This window comes from Rhinolophus sinicus, linkage group LG05 (assembly GCF_036562045.2).
Source record: "Rhinolophus sinicus isolate RSC01 linkage group LG05, ASM3656204v1, whole genome shotgun sequence".
Lineage (NCBI taxonomy): Eukaryota > Metazoa > Chordata > Mammalia > Chiroptera > Rhinolophidae > Rhinolophus > Rhinolophus sinicus.
Window position 1 is genome coordinate 35,140,279 of NC_133755.1, and position 20,660 is coordinate 35,160,938.

Here is a 20,660-nt window from a genome sequence, read left to right on the forward strand (position 1 = left end):
TAAATGAGCAAATCTCAACAGAAATAATAATTAATCAGCCCCCACATTAACTCTTTGTCTAACATTTTTGACAAGAGCCCTGTTAGAGTCAAACAGTACTGTAGGGGGCAGTATATATTTAACAAACCTCAGCTATGGGCCATCAACTATGGTAGCTAAAGCTGACATTCAATTAATTTTTAAGTATCACTGTAAGAGTTCTGATCAGAGAAAGTAGCTCTGTGATATCTCCAGGGCACAAATCAGGTACCATAAATGCACATTGGATGCTTCTACTCTGTTGGCAACAATGGATTCCAATGTGTTTGCAAAATTCTCTCTATCCCACTGAGGCATTATTTTAATATTTAGTGAGACATTTATATTTAAAGATCTTCTCAGTGAAAAGCCAAATATTTTCACCACTAAGAAACCATAAGAAATTATCTGGTGAGGAGAAAGCAAAGAAAAAAAAATAGATTTTGGTCTGGGAGTAAACAGAGCTCCTAAAGAACATGTGCATTTTTCCTCCCTGGGTAAAGGAAGCAGTGATAGAAAGCTTAATGGAATCAGCTGGATTGTTAATTCATTCCCTGATCTCACCAAGCAGATGGTAGGGCTGGCTTTTATGAGACTGGTAAGAATTCCAGCACATTGTCATGGGGTTAGCATATAAATGAAGGCTCCACATTTTCTATATATCTCAGTCGTTACCATATTTAGAAGTGATAATGTGACTCCCACAAGATGCTAGACAGATGAAACAGAAATGTGGCTATTTGGAAAGAACAGCCTTCTCCCACTGATGAAGTCAGCTTAACCAAAGAACCAGTGCGAGCCAAAAGCTCCCTTGACTTCCTAGGCAATGACGGCGTTGTGACAAGAAAAATGACACAGTATGGTCCGGAATCAGCTTCTGATAAACTATAAACTTAATGATTGCAAATGGTACTGGAGACTCTTAATTCATTTCACTGGTTGTATAGCATCTCTACTATGCTCAATGGAGGGTTCACATACCAAAAGAAGTCTTGCTCTTATGCTGGTAATAGTCTCTCTCTCTCTCTCTCTCTCTCTCTCTCTCTCTCTCTCTCTCTCTCTCTCCCCCTCCCTCCCTCCCTCCCTTCCTGCCTTCCCCCCTCCCTCCTTCCCTACCTCTCTCCTTTTCTTTTTTTCTTTTAATTTAATAGTCAAATAACTCATGTCCTTGTATCAGAGATCAAATCAAGGTTTCAGCTCACCAGTGCCCAATGACCTGACTCTCTGGATACAAAAAGTGCCATAAGTGCCTCTAAGCAGGCAACACGTGACACGAGTAAAACAGTGGGCACCGGTGGACTTTCACAAGGGAGTGAGCGCGTGAAGAATAGTCACTGCCTCCCTGTAAGCTATTAGTGAAGACTAGTGGTCAGGCAAACTCACCACGTTCTGAGGCAGCGTCATAGCAAAGAACCCAAACCATGCTAGAGGTCCTTGCCATTGACATCCTCCAAATATTGGCTGAACACCTCCCGTGATAAGCCCAGTAGTAGTCTTTAGGGATAATGGAGTGACCAAGGCTAATCTAATTCTTGTCTCTAGAAGTCTACAGTCCCGGAGTCTACTTCCCTGCTCAGCTCAATATGGCAAGTAGCTGCATATTGGGAGCCAGCACAACCAAATATTTCTGATATACTGAGGGATTAAAAAAGGTAGGCCAGGGCTGGCCCCGTGGCTCAGGCGGTTGGAACTCTGTGCTCCTAATGCCGAAGGCTGCTGGTTCGTTTCCCACATGGGCCAGTGGGCTCTCAACCACAAGGTTGCCGGTTCGATTTCTCGACTCCCACAAGGGATGGTGGGCTCTGTCCCCTGCAACTAAGATTGAACACAGCACCTTGAGCTGAGCTGCTGCTGAGCTCCCGGATGGCTCAGTTGGTTGGATCGCAGGCTCTCAACCACAAATTTGCCGGTTCAACTCCCGCAAGGGATGATAGACTGCGACCCCTGTAATTAACAACGGCAACTGGACCTGGAGCTGAGCTGCGCCCGCCACAACTAAGATTGAAAGGACAACTTGACTTGGAAAAAGTCCTGGAAGTACACACTGTTTCCCAATAAAGTCCTGTTCCCTTTCGCCAATAAATAAGATGAATAATAATAACAATAATAATAATAGTAATAATAATGATTTTAAAAAGGTAGGTCAAAACATGAATTTAGGTCCTAGCCTGGACACTTGCTAACGGCACTGGGGGCAATTACGCATCTTTTTAAATCTTAGTTTCTGTAAATGGTTAGTGATACCAATCTTTCAGGATAAAATGATATGATGCCTGTATTGGTTTTTGGCAAACTTGGTAGGCACAACCTGCCTGCCTAATGTGATAAATGTGATAAATGATCTAAAACATAGTATAGATCATACTTCATTGCTATATAGAATAGTCTAGAATCTTTGATATATAGAAAATCTAGAATATTCTCTTTAAGATCAGAAACAGAACAAGGATGCCTAATACCAACACACTGTATTTGAAGTCCAAGCTAATGTAGGAAGACAAGAAAAATATGTGAGCATTATAAAAATTATAAGGGTGAAAACAGCATGATATTAGCAAATATTATTATTTAAATTGAAAGATCAAAATAATCTTAAAAATTAATGGGCTTAATATTTCAGAAAGATTGCAGGATTCTATGTCCTGGGGACAATCAATGTTTTAAACATATAAAATATAGATCTATAGCGTCAATGAAATTCCAATATAAATCTCAATGAATTTTTTAAATAAATGTGAGAAGTTGATCTTATAACTTCTATGGGAAAAACTAAGAGCCTCGAATGGTCAATATATGACAGAAAGAAGATAAACTTTCTTGTGTAAAGATGGACATTTAATAAAAAATTATGGTAACTAAGATAATGTGTTAGGATAGACAGTAGAGGGAGAATAAAGACAGTCAATCAAACTAAAAACAATTTTAATCATATATGAAAATGATTTAAATCAAGTCAAGCATTGCAGATAAGTGCACAAAATATAGATTAACAAATAAAGGGTGCTGGGATAATTGGTTCTTTACATTATTTGTTTACAAAAATCAATTCTCCATAGACTAAGGATATAAATTAGTGAGGCAAATCTGTAAAATTTTTGCAAAACAAGAAATTATAATACCGAAGTATATAAAGCTTTACTAAACAGGCATTACAAAGCACTAATAAAATATTGATACATTCAACCACATTAAAATTAAGAATACCTGCTCATAAATAATACCATAAAGAGAGTAAGAATTTAATTTAAAAATTGGGAGAAAATATTTTCATACCGTATTAATCAACAATAGATTACAATTCCGGATATACAAAGTACTCTGATAAATCAATATGGGGGGAAAAAAAGACAAATAATGGAAAAATGGGCAAAAGAAATGTAGTTTCATAGAAAATTATAAAGAAAAATGGGTATATACCTGCCCAACGAATAAATGAGAAGATGCTCAATCAATGAGTCTTCAAGAAAAAGCATAGATCAAACTATGTTCAGAAATCATTTCACAGCCATGAAATTGACCAAAATAATTTTTTAAAAAAGTGGAAAATTCCAGGTTTTGGAAAAGCTGTGGGTAAACAGTAATTTTTATCCATTGCTGTTGAGAGTTCTGATGAGATGAAAATTGACCAATAAGCATTGTTTGGCACTCTGCAATCTCGTGGGAATTTTACATGTTATAAAGGTCTTAATCCCTAGAAAACAGTTACCATAATCAATGAAAATAACATTCCCCGATTCCTTTCAATTAATTTCTCTCTGCTCATTGCTCTGATCATTCGATGATAGGTAGTCAAGTGAATCCTGGTCCATATACATGAACATACATCATATATGGTTAACCACTTATTTGAAAATATTTGCAAAATTTTCATCGCCATTGAATATTCAGAATAGGTCTGAGCCACAGTGAGTTATAGACATCTTCCTCTAGGCGAAACCTTTAATTTACATTATTAACAAAGTGAGGCCCATAGAGTTAAAATGACTTGTCCAGTTCAGAAAGTGTGTCAGTAACATAAGCAAGACTAAAATTCAGCCTGGTGACTACCCTTAAATAATTAAATAACAAAGTGTGGGGACTTGAAGAGGTGTGGTCAAATTAAAAAGCTGTAGCATTTTATCCAAGTAATCTCATACCACATTCCAAGTCGGCATAAGTTGGAATTAATCCTGACAAATGATTTGTTTGCCAGATAATTATGGCAGAGTCAAAGGGAAACAGATTAAACAGAGTTTGCAATTCACTAGATGGCAAGATTTTAAGATATATAAGTGTTGATGATGACTTTTAATGCTATGATATTCCTATTACTTAAAAATGAATATATAGCATTATTTCTTTTGTATTCTTCAATTTCAAATACGGGTAATTCAAATTTGTATTAAATGCAACCACATGGTTTTAGAAAAATTCACTGTGTTGAACATGCCATTACTTTAAAATGTCATAAATGAGACATGCATCTAAGCAGGAAATATATTTTTACTATGTTCTTTTTCATGAAAGAATATGCATACTCTGTGAAAACACATAACTCATTCTATTTTCCACAATATAAGATGACTATATTTCCTCTAAGTCTCTGTCTGCTACTGTACAGTTCATTGAGTTTTATGCTATGTCATATACAAATACCAAGCAGCATAATGAAAAGTTATATAAGCTTTACTGTTGAAAACTTAAAGATTCGGTCTATGTCCATTTGAAAATTTAAGTCACAAATAACTTGTGAACTTTTAATGCACTAAAACAATAAACATCAAAAAGAAATTTGATCCACAGCAATAAACATTTTAAAAATACTTATATCCAGGATATGTAAATAATTCATATAAATCAAAAAGAAAAAAGAACAAGCCAAGCCAACAGGGAAAATAGACAAAATACTTCAACAGACACTCCATGATAAAAGTATATCCATATGAAAAGATGATCATCTTTATTAGTCTTCAGATAAATGAAAAATAAAAGCACAATGAAATAACAGTACACTCCACTATAATGAATAAAATGAAAAGTACAAAAAGTACCAAGTGTTAATGATGATGTGGAGCAACTACAACTCACCTATAGTACTGGTGGGAACTCATTTTTGAAATTGTTTGGCAATATCTTTTGAAGTTGAACATATGCCTACCGTATGAGCCAGAGATTCCCTTTTTAAGTATACATCCAACAAAAATGAACACAAAGATCATCAGAATGATATAGCAGATGTCTACAGGAGCACTATGCATAATAACCTCAAGCTGCACACGACCGAAATGCAATCAACAGTAGAATTGGTAAATAAATTGGGGTATAGTCACACAACGGAAAATTAAACAGCGTGAGAATATATTACCTACAACCACATGCAAAAATATGGACAAATCTCATAATAATATTGACTAAAAAAAAAAAAATGCCAGACACAAAAGAGAATGTACTTATGAGTCCATTTATATAAAATCTTTAAAACCATTTATGTAAAACTTTTAATCTCTACTGTTGTAAGTCAAGATGATGGCTAGCCTTGGAAGAGATGGAGGCGGGGCTCGTGAGGAGGACTTCTGGAGTGCTGGTAATGGCCTGTTGTTGATCTGGGTGTTGGCAATGGGTGTGCTCAGAGTGCAAAAAATCATATAGTTCTACACTTATGATATGTGCATTCCCTAGTATTATATTTCAATAAAAAGTTTAAATAATCTTGATAATTGAGCACAAAACCAATTTATCTGATAAAGTACTTTCTTTAGGGTGATGAGCAAAACACTACTCCTGTTAATGCTACATTTATTAGTAAAAACTAAAATAATAGCAATAATAACATCAATTATGCAGCATTTAAAAATGTTCCAATGTACAGTAATACCCATTAATATCATTTGCTCTTCAGAGCAACCTCATAAAATTTAGAAAACATATATATTAGGTTGCATGGGGATAACTGTTTGAAGTGAAGGACCATATTCTAAATATATGAATGGATCAATAGCAAGATAGTGATGCTATGGTAGAATTATGGAGCCCATTAAAAAATAAACTGCTCAAACTGTAGCATTTCTTTAATAGTCTATATTAACTTGCTTTATGTTGCTATACAATTAGAGGAAGAGATTTAATAGGGTGCAATTGGGTTTTAGTCCTATTCAATTTTCATCCCTCTAATAGATGAAAATACACAGTTCTTTCCTGCTCATCAAATTTTCTGAGGGAAAGTTCAATGGAAAAATTGGAATTCTATAAATTTTTGTTAGGCTGACTGGGTGAGGTGACTTTAACAAAGTAAAACTTGATGGTAATAAACCTGAATCCTAGTCTCAGGTCCAAAATCACCCAACTGAACAAGTAATAGCAGAGGAGACATGAGTTCCCAGACACAACAGAAATAAAGTAAAATCTTTAGAGGACTTAGAACATGAATTAACATGTTCAAGACACTCAAAAAGGCCCATGTAATCATGGGTTACACTTATGAAAGTACTTAGAAGAGGGATGGGGTGGTCCTGTGCTTTAGTGCTGGTCAGCTTATGACTGTTATACTTCTACTTGGGCAAGCTGGAATGTGTTTGGATACCTGCTAAGATGATAAAAGGCTTCTAGATTATATAAGGTAATATAAAGAACTCTAAAGGAAAGACTTAAGAGCTATCTGACAGCATTTTCAAATGCTGTCAGGAAAGATGTCCTTTATGAGAAGAAGTCCATTCTGTATAGAATCAAGAGTTTAAATAAAGCATGAAAGCTATGGAAAAATACATCTCAACATAATAAATACTCTGTAAGAGAGTTATTCATATGTTATCCATTCCACTTGATAGAAAACACATTTCTTGTTACAGAATGGCCTTAACTTTATATAAGAGAACCACTTAATTGGATATGGTAGAAGGTGTTCAATCTTTGGATGGTAGGTTGAAGAGATGGATCCTTTTCATCACCAAGAGTCACTGATTTCTACTTTATAGACAGGGATAGACGAAGAGAGGTTAAATGACTTCCCAAGTTCACATAGAAATTGATTCTCAGAACAATGTCCCTTCCCATTGCCTATACATGAAGTAAAATCGCATTTATTTGACCCTGTTTCCACAACTTTCAGGTTCACAGAATCCCTTTACTAAGTGAAGGATCTGCAAGGGAATGACCCTACCACCTAAGGACAAAGATGCCTTTGGGTTAGATAGAAGTCCACTGCCCCCATATACATGAAGAATGTCAGGCCATTTTTTTCCTATGCCAAGAAACAGGCCTACCTTATTATTCTTGATTCTCTTGCTTTTCATGTATACTAACCCAATCACACAGGTTTGTAAGGTTCTACTATATTTATGTGATCCTAAGGTTGTGTTCCAACACAAACCACAAAATAAAATCAACATTTAAAAAACACCAAACAAAAAGAGACATTTGAGGTAGAGACTTGCTTCATTTGTTTTTCTACTCTAGAAGTCAAATACACATGAATATTTAGCCAAAACATCCTTGAATAAACAAAGGTACACACTAGAAGTTTACATTATTAAATTAAATAACAAGCCTGGCTGTCTCTGACTATAAAGATAAAGCAAGTTTAGAAAACAGAAAAGGAATGTCTACCTATTGAAAATCACATCATGTGAAATTCTCAGTTCTTAAGAAGTGTAACAGAAAATGGCACTGTTTTCTTTGCCCAACCTTGTGTAATTTAGAAATTAGAACAATCAATTGATTATAAGGAAAAAAATAGCATTACTTTAAAGGGAAAGTAGTCACTCTTGCCTTAGATTTTTCTACCCGATGTAATGTTGTAAAACATTCTAGAATTCCTAAATATGATTCAACCTATGTAAATTCTGAAGCTAACCTTTATTGTCTGAAGCAAGAAATCAAGCTTTATAAAATATTCATTCTTCAAGGTTTTATTTCACTTTAGGTACATCTCAAGGCAACCAATCTGGAAATAAGTTGCCAAGCATCGATCAGACAACTCTAAAAAACTAGATATACTTTTAATGATGGCATACGTGAGGCCATTAAATATGAAAGCTAAAGAAGACTTAGATACTACTTAGTCCACTGTCTTCATTTATTAGATGAAGAGACTGAGGGACCAACAGATAAAATTATGGTCCCATAACTAATTGGAGTAGAATCAAAATACAACCCTTGCCCTCCTGATTGCAATTTCATACTCTTCCTTATTTCCCAGATATTGCCATTAAATGAGCCTTTATTTCATGGCCAAAAACTAAATGCAGCTTAAAGTAGAACATATTTAAAAAAAAAAAATAAATAAATATATATATATATGATATGATCTCAAACTCTAGTACAACAATTTTCCAATGCAATTGTGCAACTGATTTGCATTTGTTTAAATAACTGCAGGTGTCAGAAACCACATGGGCCACTCTCTGCCTGTCTGGGCTGATGACCAGTCAATTCTGTGCAGATCACATGATACACAGGGAAAGTAATAAACAAATACTCTGGCATTTGCCAAGTGTGCAATACTGCAGTTTCTGGGCTGCCTCAGACTCAACTCCCAACAGTGGAATCTATGACAATCTAGCATCTTATAATCTGGAGGAAACCAGTGACACAGTCAAAATAAAAACATAGCTTGGTGAATGCACACTACAAAGAATCTCCACATAAACCTATGATTTCTTTCTGTGCCAAACAATGATTACTTAATAAAGAAGTAAATTATGTAATATATAATTGAAGGAATGCAATTGCATTTATAGCAGATTTACAGATATTCTGTATTTATAGACAATGCTCACTTATAAAATGATCATGAAATAAATAATTTCAAGTATGAAATCATCTGATTATCAACTTGCTCTATGCAATATATACTGAATCATCTGTCTCTATAACCACACTCCAATGAGTGGCCAATTTATAACATGCTGCTTTCTCCCTAGAAACAGAGTGAGGCTTCCTGTAACTCTAAAAATCTATCATTTGAGCTTTCCAAATATTTTGGCTGTAGAGCAAACTGTTTGACATGATAGAGTGTGATTTTTTTTTATAGATACAAATACTATCTAGATACAAATAGATATAAATAGTATCTCAGAAGGCAAAAACAGAGTGGAGGAGAACTTCAAAGGGATGAGCAAAGTTTTAGTTAAAATTGAATTGCTTAAAAAAAAAAAAAAAAATGACCTCTTAACACTTGCTATTCAAAGTGTGATCTAGGGGACAGCATCACTGGCATCACTTAGAGCTTGTGAGAAACATTATTCTCAGGACCCCCGCCCTGGCTACTGATACAGAATCTGTGTTTGAACAAGATCCCCCAGGTGATTCAAATACACATTAAAGTGTAAGAGTCCTCTTGTTGTAACAGAGTCTAGATTGCTGTGAGTTAGAATCTCTTCTAAGAATTGTAAGGGATGGTTTTCGTAGGTCTATTACATCTGAGTTAATTATTACAAAAAAAATTTTGATATCATGGCACTTTTCTTAAGAGATAAACATCCGGATAAACTATTTTGCATCTTTTAATTGGAAAAAAGAAGCCTGAAAGAAAGAAAAAAAAGAATTGGTGAGATCTGATCAGTGTGTAGATGTATCAAATATCTATTTAATATGCGTCCCAGCAGAGAGTCCAGCCATTAAGTAATTGGAGGTAATCTCTGAAATTTTATTCCCAATCTGTTTCACCCTTAGGCAATATTGCAATAGGATTGCCTGCAGGTTTGGGAACTTAGTACTACTCTTCTGGACAAATCTAAATGGTGTATGTCTCCTTGTACAGTCTAACAAGTTGTCATTAGTAGTGAATATCTTTAATGAGGTTCACAAAATTGCATTTATATCTTTCTAGAAATGCCTTGGTTCATCTACTCCTGCAACAGAAAACAAACGCTCATGCATTCCAGATGTGACATGACTCAATGAAGACTAATGGGCCTGGGCTGTCACATTTCTACTTTATTATAGTTAAATGGGCCTGAAACATTTTAAAGTCATAACACCTACCAATGGGAGAAACACACACTGCTAAGTCAAAGTGTACTGTGTTTAAAAAAAGATTGGCAATTCCTTAAAAGAAAGAAAGAACTAAACTTATCTTGAAATCCCCAGTATCTTAAGCAAAGATGGGAGTAAATAAACATGTGATAAGTGTAATGAAGAATTATGCTAGGGTGGGAAGGAATGTATTTATACAACCTCTGGTTCTTAGGAGACTCGGCTAAGGTTTTTGTTTTGCTTTACCTGTTTTTTTTGTTTTTGTTTTCCTTTTTTTCTGAAGGATTGCTACTTGTTATTAAAATAATGCAAAGTACTAAGTCAGTATGAACTGAGATCACTATAAATGAAGAACACGTGGATTGTAGAGCACCATTCTTTGCTATAGGAGAAGAGAAGCGATGCTGAAAAGCTATGGTGTGGCTTTGCTCTTTAGACAGAAAGAGCATTGAATCCAAAAGACACACATATAAAGCACCTCATACTGAAACTGAAATTGAGAGGGAAATTTATATTTATTCAGACATCACTGCTTTTACAATTATACGTAAGGTGCCCATGATTTGGAGGCAGTGTTCTAGGTATTAGAAATACATCAGTAAACAAGGCCCTCAGAGTCTCTACTCTCATCAGACTGGTGAAGGAGAGATAACCGTAAATAAGTAAATGGTCATATGTGACACTGAGCAAACAAACAAGACCAATGAGAGATAAGAATGACTAGGGTGCAGAGATGGATTTATGTGACTAAAAAACTCTCTCAGCAGATGGCATTTAAACTCAGACCTGAATGCTGATGAGCCACTTGTGGGAATATCTGGGTGAAGAGTATCCTGAGCATAAAGAACTCAAAGTGCACCCTCCTGAAATGAAAAAAATAATATTTGGTTCATTTCAGGAATGGAGAGAAATGCAGTGAGCACTGAGCATAGTGAAACGGGCAATGCAGCATGTGATGTGATCTGAGGCTAGATTACGTAGGGCCATCTTAATCTTGGTCAGACTTTTGGATTTTATTCCGTGTCCAATGGAAAGCCATTGGAGTCTTGTAGGCTGGGGAAAGACAAGATTTGACCTATTCCCAAAAGACAAGTCTGGCTTCTGTATAAACATTGAATTCTGGGCAAGTAAGGGGCTCACAGCAATGAGACCAACATTTATGAAGTGAGAGACCATACGGGTGTGAGCTATGGGGCCATACACACTTGGGTTCAAACCCCAGCTCACATTTTGGATAAATAGCCAATCACATTAAAAATCTCAGTTTTCTCATAGGTAAATGGAGGCAACAACACTAGAACCTATCTGACAAAGTAGTTGTGAGGATTAAATAATTGAATGTATGTCTAGTAATTTATTAAAAAAGTCGAAATCCATGGCGTATAGTCATGGTATACACATATGAAAGAGTATTTACATATGTATTTATCATATTCCTTCGGTTGCTGCTTTGAAACATGCACTGTCACTTCTTTTTTCCATCTCTTAACAATCTCTTGGGCAGAATCACTGAATTTCTGGTCACTTTGGCTATCAGAAACTCAGGCTAATTTATAACTTCAACCAAACATTTGATATATATTTCATTCCTCATCTCCGAGTCTGACTTCAAGAGGAGGGTGAGCGTGTGGTACGGATCTAGGCATCTTCTTATCAATGGCCTTAAGTCTTGGTCCTTCTTGCATTTTCCAAATATAAGAAAGAGAGACAAGGGGAGAGAGATTCATCTGGGGCAACCTGCTTCATCCTTCAGCACTAATCTTCACACAGTACCCCACAGCATGTGGCGAGTGTAATCCTCTGGTGTAGCAAGTGGCTGTCTTGTATGTAATACCAGCCGGCTGACTGAAGCCCCAGACTAAGCAGAATGTCTGCTTGACCAACAGAATCTTAGGCATCCTGGCTTTACCAAATACTGAGAGTGTAGGCTACAGTCCTGTGTCACCTCTTTCTGCCCTGCCCGTTAGACCCTGTCTCACCTCCAGAGACAGGAACAGGGCAGGTCCATGAGCTTGATGTATGCACTGCCACGCAGCAGGAACGGCCTTCCTTTTTTGCAGGGACACTCAGGTTCTCTAGTAAAATATACGCGATTCTATAGTAAGTGGTTTCTTTCCCCAATTAGCTTGGACAAAGGGTGTACACTTCTCCATGAACAGCACATTCTCACAGGGCCTATGACCTTGTGACTCTTTTTCCTAACCCCGGTCTCTCAGTGCTCAGGTAGGTATGGAAGGTGGGGGCTGGAGGAGGGACAGCATGATAGGAGTGGTTGAAGGGTAAGTTTGGCTGCCTTCTAGTAAGTGCCGAGGGAGAAAACGTGGCCAGTTTTTAGAGGCTCTCTTTGTAGTGGAGGTTAATTAATGTCTTCCCCCCCATCCCCCGCCCCAGGGGCTCTAGCCAACAAGTCTATGATGAAAATTTCTCCTAAACATGCCACTATGTATATGAATTCATACTTGGTAAATGGTGGGTAATTATTAGTTATTATTAGCATTATTATTAAAGTAAGTACTACATTTTAAAGGACTATCCTGGCAGTTTTTAAGAAATCAGCTTTTACCAAATCTTTTATTAACTAGAACATCATCATGCCCAATATCCTAATTCTAGGAAATTTTTGGTTTATTAAGGTTAATGGAGTAAAAAAAAAAAGAGATACAAGTATTACAAATAGCATAAAGGAAGAAAAAATATACTTCGGTTGACGGTTTATCTTTTTCATCAGGTTTGTACTTAGATGACATGCAAAATGATTTCATAAGATTTTTGTGCTTTTTAAATTATTTTTATATTTCATCCTCTCAGAGAAAAACATTGTGATCAGAATCAGTGGAGTTGAACACTGGTTTCTACTTAGCCTCTTTTCAGCTCTCTGCCCTGGGTCACACCACTTAGCCACACTGGGCTTCATTTTTCTTCCTCGCAAAGTCACACAGATGAGACTGAGTGATCTCCAGTGCTTAATTCTAAAATTCTATGGTTCTGTAACATTCTTGATTTATTGACCCATTGTTTCATTAATTCACATTCAATAAACATTTACGGAGGCACAACGGTATGCCAACTTCTATTGCTTTCCTGCTGTCAAAATCAAGCAACTTGCTAGAGCTGAAATGTCTTTCAAGATTTTAGATGGCTGCTGCTTTTAAAAGGAATTTCCTACAGCAACCTCTGTCTCTTTGGGCTTTCAGAGCTGGTTTTCCTCTTATACTATAAGGACTTAAGACTTGAGAGAAACAAAGGGACATGGAAAAGTGTTCTGTTCACACTCTAACAGAAGTAACTTTCTATTCTGATCACCTTTCTTCTTTAGCCCAGAAAAGAATACCTTCGACAGATTTTCTGGTCCTATGTATGCTGGGGTGTTGAAAGAATATGTTTAATTTTTTTTTCTTCCAAAATTAAGGTATTTATCCATATAAATGCCATTCCTAGAATAATAAAATATTTTAAGAGATAGCTGATATTACTATAAGCTTATATACGTTAGTTTAGGCGTACATATATTTCTCCAATAAACATATAAAAGAATCAATTGATAACGACTGTGTTTTCCTATGGATAGAACCCTTAATTTGGAATTAGGAGCCCTGGGTTCAGTTTCCCACTGTGTGGTGGGACTACGTGACCACAGGGAAGTAACTATAGCTGAGTTCTTTCCACAATGGCTACAGTCGTGCTGTCATGCCACTTTCATTTTTTTTAAGAATGAGGATCTGTAACATAATGCTTATAGAATCATCATCATTATCGTTAATTATACACTGATTCTTCCATAACTTCCCCTCAGCCCGTGTCTCATAGCTGTGTTGAAAACATTGGAAATCAACATCGTCTAGGTCAGCACTTCTTATCCCAGGTCCCTCGTCTGATTTGAATACTATTTTCTCAATTTTACCAAGGAAGGTGCAAAACTGGGACCTTTCTAGATACACAGGAGAGACGCTAATAATTCATTATGTACAATGGATTCCTTAGGGCTTGACTCCTTTCCTGACACCAACAGAGGTCTAGCTTAAATGCAAACACACGGAACTTAACCAGAAAGATTTTGGAAATGGCTCACAGAATAAAAGGAATCATTGAACCACCACGTCTTGGACAGGAAGGAACACGGGGCAGGTCTAAGCTCCTCACAGCACAGTCCCTGGTTTCCTCTAGGCTGTATCACTCATATAACTTGACAACAGTGAACCCCAGACTCTCAGTAACTCCTTTCAAGCTCTGAATTCCCCAAAGACATTAACTTTCATTAGTTTAGCTTGTGTTAGTCAGAAGGCTTTACTCCCAGACCAGACTTTTATGATTGGAGTGGGGGCAATGGCAAGATTATAAAACACGAGCATGTGGGGGTTTCATGACTCATTAAACACCTGATATTGCCAACAAGTTGGTATTGGCACCTAATATTGAAACAGCACCCTTGCTAGGATGTAAAGAATTGTTACAATGTCCTTTTTAGTTTTACCAATGATATAAACACAGATCTTAGGATGCAATGTTAAAAAAATAAAAAAAGGACATTGGTTGATTTGTGACTAATTTTATTTGAACAGTGAAACTTCCTCAGAAATCTCAGGTGAATCACAGAATTATAAACTTGAGATCTGGAAGAAGGAGACACCTATAAAGGTTATGAGATTTTCTCTGGTATTCTATAGTTAGGCACAGGTGAAGTAGGGTTGAGAAGCTGGGTTTCTAGACCAGTTGTTCCCAAACAGGGCTGGTCATCAGAATTACCTGGAAAACCCTTTATAAACGCACATTTGTAGCACCCACTGCTTAAATCGTACTTTAATAAGCTTGGGATGGTGCTTCTGATACTTTATTATTATTTTTTTAGTCCCTAGTTACTTCCAATAATTAGTTTAGCTTGACACGCAATGGTTTTTGTTTGTTTGTTTGTTTTGTTTTGTTTTTGCTTTTTTTGGTAAAGTGCTGGAACTTCCTTCAACTTACTCTCAATAGAAAGAACCCATTTCCCAACAAACAGTGAGTACAAAATGTGAGATGAAATAGGTACAAATGAAGCAATCGAAAAGCAAAGCACATTCTCACTTTTTAGCTTGGAAGTAATTTGATTGGTGACAGAACATTCTGGCCAGACTGAATAATACCATCTCTTGAATCAGTAACTATAATTCACAATACATCCATTCACCTCTCACAGTGAGAGTTCTCTGGTCTCAAGGATAGGACACATCTCCACATTCACAGTAGGAAACGACTTCTTCCTTTTCTACTTGTCCTAAGAAACCAAATACCCTTTTGAAACAAGTCTTTTCTTTCTAAAGATCATTTGCTTTGATACTATATGGCAAGAATATTTTCTGTGATACATTTTATGTCCCATGCTATAAATAAGTTGCATCCATCTCCACTCCCCATACTGTATGCCTTCACCATGAACAATTCGTAAAACTATAAAAGTTATGGACATCTAATTCAAGAGCTTTCGAAAATCTCTTTCCAGTTATGCAGGATTCACATACATCGGCTTTCTATTTGCAGTGCACTCTTGGATTTTTTATAGAACTAGAAATTGTTCTAAATTAATTTCATAAACCTATAATGGTTTACCACTCAAATTTGAAAAACACTGATATCAGTCCAGCCTTTTCATTTTATAGATAAAAAAACTATGACCGAGAGAACTTAAAGAGACTTGGCACAAACCACTTAGCTTACAGATGCCTTGGACTACAATTTGGATCTCTGATTCTGTCTCTTTTTTTTTTTAGGAGGGCACAGCTCACAGTGGCCCATGCCTTCGTGTTATTAGCACCAGGCTCTAACCAACTGAGCTAACCGACCATCCCTGGATCTCCAAATCTGAATCCTATGCTCTCTCTACTACATTTTCCTGCATTTCTAATGCTGTTTTGGATAGGTTTGAATGGACACTTTCACAGTTTCAGAGGGAAGAAAATATTCATTTCAAAGAATAAAGGATAATCTGTTCTTTTTTTTTTTTTTTTCAGCATGGAATCCAATCTTTATTTAATCTCTCAAATACCTATTTTTTTATAACTTGGAGAGAAAAAATACAAAATTATAGCTTTATAGTTTTCATATGACCAAATAATATTACTATTATTTTTCTCAGCTACAATCTCAAAAGTGAAGTAATTATCTCAACTACATCACCACATTTGCATTATGTTTACCTTCTGATGATCAAAATTTGAATTTTGCAATTTTTTTTAACATATAGTATTATAATGAAAGCCTCTGACTCAAATGTTCAGATATTCCTACTTAAAAACAACAGTGAATTTTATTTTAAATACATAGTATTGCTCATCATATGGAAAAATATTGTATCATTTTATAATAAAGAATAAACATAAGTTGCATACATATAACTATCTTGACTAGAAACGAATTATTGGCTAATTAGGTGTATCATGCTGAGGTGATATAATAAAGTGCTTAACATTCATAGTGGTTCTCAATTTAGCATCACAATAAAATCACCTGAAACATATTGATGCCTAGGTCCCACCCCCACCTCAATATGCTTGTTTAATTGGTCCAGTGTGGCCTGGACATTGAGATTTTCAGACATTTCCCAGGTAATTCTTATGTGCAGACATGGAGAGAATGAAGGGTTTAGAGAGATATGACTGAGGCACTTACTATGTAATGATTGTGCCTCTATAACTGCACTAATTTAGTCATAATATGACAAAATTATATGGCCCTTTAAGCAATAATTTATACCTTAGATATGACCTTCCTGTGTATAGTAATGCTTTATATATGCATATTGCTTGCTTAATTAATAAGCAGTTAGCATATTTTATCTTATAAATTGGGAACACTTAAGTACATTTCCTTTCTCCCCTTCAATGGTGCATTATCAGACTGACCTTTAGAAGCATCTGATTTTAAGTCACGGTTTTCTTTTTAAGGGTCAATCTCTATGTAAAATCACATGAATGAGTACTCAACCCCTTCAGATAGTATAAAAAGCTGAAACCTGTGATGTTATCGTGCATCTCGCTAAAAACTCAATCACATTTAGCAAACAGAGAGACCTCCAGTTAGCTGAATTCGATTGCTTACTTTCATTTAAAAATGCAGCCAATCTCCACAACTGTCATTATATAAATATGTAAGGTATAAGTATTTCTGGAAAAAACCCCATGCAAGACAACATTCAAAGCGGGCAAACGCTGCAAATCCTTCAAAGCCTATGCTCTTTATTTGCTGGTTAGACTAAAACTTGAAGCTGCGGAAAAGAATATAAAAGCTAAACATCCCACTACGGATACTAAAAACAAGGATATTCTACTCTAAAAAGAAAATCATGGAAGGAAGTCCTAGGGGAAAATAGATAATACGTAAAGAAAGATGCAGAACACGAGGTAGCCGTGATCTAGTTAACAAGAAGAGCTGACACACATTCATCAACAACCTCTTCCTTGACAGGCCCATCATTCTTTCACACGTTGACCGGTCTCCGTACACTGCAGGCTGAAAATTTAAATGTCTAAGTTGCTCTTCCTCCTTCTAACAGACAAATGCACAAAGAACTGGTTTTTGCTTCCCTGTTGCTGTGCCTTCATAACCAATCAGCTCAGGATTTTAAGCAAGTCAAATGCTAACTAAAAGCCTCCTCACAAAAGCCTTTTCTGCTTGTGTTTTCTTTACATGTATTTCGGTTTGAAGACAAAGAGTTTCTTCCCCATTTCCGCCATTTGCCATTGCTTGTCTGATCAAATAAAAAGCAGGCTATGTGAATGCTGAAAGGAGAGAAAATGGAGGGAGAGGAGGATGGGTCAAGATGGAATGTCCCTGGCTCTGGCAGGCCTTCTGATTCTCTTCCTTGAAACAAATCTTTTATTCTTCTTCTAATTCAGATTCAAGGAAAACACAGGCTCAGCCCGTCAGCCTTTCCCACTCCAGGTCAGAGTTCTTTTTATACTTGGCATATAACCTAGACATGTCAGGAGCCTGTACAAAATGAAAATGTGTATGCTTCCCAGAAATTCAAGTGTTCGGTGGTTCTTTCATTCTGTGGGCTGCCTTAGCAAATTTCAGGCATCTCTTAGGGCAAAGTGGTTTGAAAGCTTTGAGCTTTTCTTGGCGATGGGGAAGAATAACTTGACTTCACTTGGAATAAGATCGTATTCAGCATAAAAGATCTGCTGTGCTCAAGGTCGTAGACCTTGGCTCTGTGGATATTCAGTTATTCAGCAGAATAGCCACACAGAACCTCCGACACCCTTTGCAGTGCTGCGGCAGGTGGTGTCTGTGGGGACCTCCCTGGCAGCTGCGGAGTGTTTGCATCTGTATGTCCCCTTCTTGTTTTCTAGTGTTCGACTTTATTTTTAAAGTGTATTGATTCAATTTATTGAGGTGACATTGGTTAGTAAAATTATATAGGTTTCAAATGTACGATTCGATAATACGTCATCTCTATCTCACACTGTGTGCTCACCACCCAGAGTCAGTTCTCCTTCCATCACCATATATTTGACCCCCTTTACCCTCTTCTAACACTGTCCCTCCCCCTTACTCTCTGGTAACCACTAAACTGTTGTTTGTCTATGAGTTTTTGTTTCTTGATTTGTCTTGTTCCTTTGTGGCTTTCAGTTTTATATCCCACATATGAATGAAGTCATATGGCTCTTGATTTTTGCTGACTTATTTTGCTTAGCATGATAATCTCAAAATCCATCCTGACGCTGACTGTTCTGTTCTGACAACCACATTCCCTTATACTTATGTATGTGTATACAATACCGAAGAGTTTCAAAGAAATATTTCCATGAATCAAAATCTATATATATATGCATATATAAATGACTAAATAATTAACATTTCAAGGGAAAATAGATGTTATTTAAATTGATGCATTTCAAAGCCTTAAGTCTTAAGCATCATTTTAGAAAATGTTGTTTGCAAAATAAGCCATGGAAGCCCTGATGAATTAACTAAATCAGTAATTAAAGAAACCTATCAAAGACCTACTAAGTGTGAGGCGCTATGTTAATTGTTTTAGGAAAACAAAGATAAATAAGAAAAAGATCTATTTAATAAGATGTTCACAATGCAAAGAGGACCCAACACATATAAAGAGACATGGAAATAAAAAAAAGGTGATTATTTCCACAGTGTTGAGATACATTTCATAAAGAGGGTAAAACTTAAATAATATCTAGAAGGGTGACAGATTTGAAATTTAGGGGATTTCAGGGAGGTGGAAGGCATTCCAGATGAGGAGATGGAGGTGAGTAAAGGTTTTGAGGTGAGAAATCAAACAATTAATGAACTTTAACTAGAAAAGGAATAATGGCAAATGAAGTCACAGTGTTTGGTTCAGGCTGAATTGTAAAAGGCCTTGATAAAGGGAGGGGACATTCCTCATAATTTTATCAAGACTATCCCCCAGAGAGTGAATGGTAAATTATTGATTGGCATGAATTTTGGGACAGTTGCACCTCATTTTTTGTTATAATAGTTTTGAACAATACAGCCTACCCAAAATGAAGATAATAATTTCAATGTAAACATTAGGAGAATTAAGCACTTGGAAAGCACTATTCAGGTTTAGTTCAGAGGGGGAAAGAACAGGTGGCTGGTCCATCACATGATATTTTTATTTTTATTCCCTAGCAAATAGACAAACATTTGTGAGGGGGAAAAAAAAAGCTTCATGTAAAAAGTGTTTACTTTGCATTATCTGCCAAGAAAGATATTGTTCTAACGATTTGAGGAAGTAAAGCTAAGTTATATTCTAGTTAATTGTGAGATATATTCTAGTAAATTGTATTAAATATGATTAAACAATGTAATAAAAATCCTTTAGTGTTGTTAAAAACTATCATTTTGAACATATAAGAAATAATAGTGCAAGGCACTCTTTAAAAGAATGCCAACTTTTCTTATAGAATAAATTTAAGTGCAAATGAATACAGAGCCTAAATACATTTTCTTTTGACTATGTTCCTGGTTTTGTGGTAAAGAAAATAGTCTCTAGAATCACAGGAGACAAATCACCACTCCATTACTTATTAGCTTTGTGATTGGGGGACAAGTTTTACCTAGAGGTTAACAAGTTGATGTTTATAAAATTATTAGCGTAGGATTTGGCCACAAATGTCATCTAACTCTCCTGTACATAACTTGGGTTCATTTGTTTTTTAATCTTATAAAGTCAATTCCATCAGAGTTTTACTTCGTGGCCAGCTGCTTTCACTTCTTGACCAGGAAAATATACCCTACCTCAAAAATTATAAATATATTTTCTTCTTTTCTAGTATTTCTATAATATTGCAATCCCTTTATTGTTTAATAATGCAAATGGCATGTGAGAGGAACCTAATTTTACTTTTCTTTGCCACACGTATAATCAGTTCTTTCAAGACTATCTATTAAATGTTACATCTTTCCCTCAGTTTTCAAACACCACATTTATCACGTACTAAACTCCAAATGCACTTGATCAATTTCTAGACTCCATTCTTCACACACCTGTTTGTTTGTTTCTGTGCCAGAACCAGACTGTTTTAATTACAGTCATTTCACAGTACCGTTGAATATCATGTTGGAATCTTACCCAAATTACTATGTTTTTCAAAAAAAAAAAGTCTTTTATGCAAATACATGCTTGCAGATTAACTTTAGAATCAATTTGTCATGTCCCCAGCCTCGCTCTTCAAATTGAGAATATGAGTTAA

The 20,660-nt window shown here is 36.0% G+C and overlaps 1 protein-coding gene across 27 annotated transcripts in view; it reads right to left on the minus strand.

The window, feature by feature from the left end:
- NRXN1 (neurexin 1) overlaps positions 1 to 20,660 on the minus strand; it is a 1,055,762-nt gene that overhangs the window by 652,462 nt on the left and 382,640 nt on the right. The window lies entirely within an intron of this gene.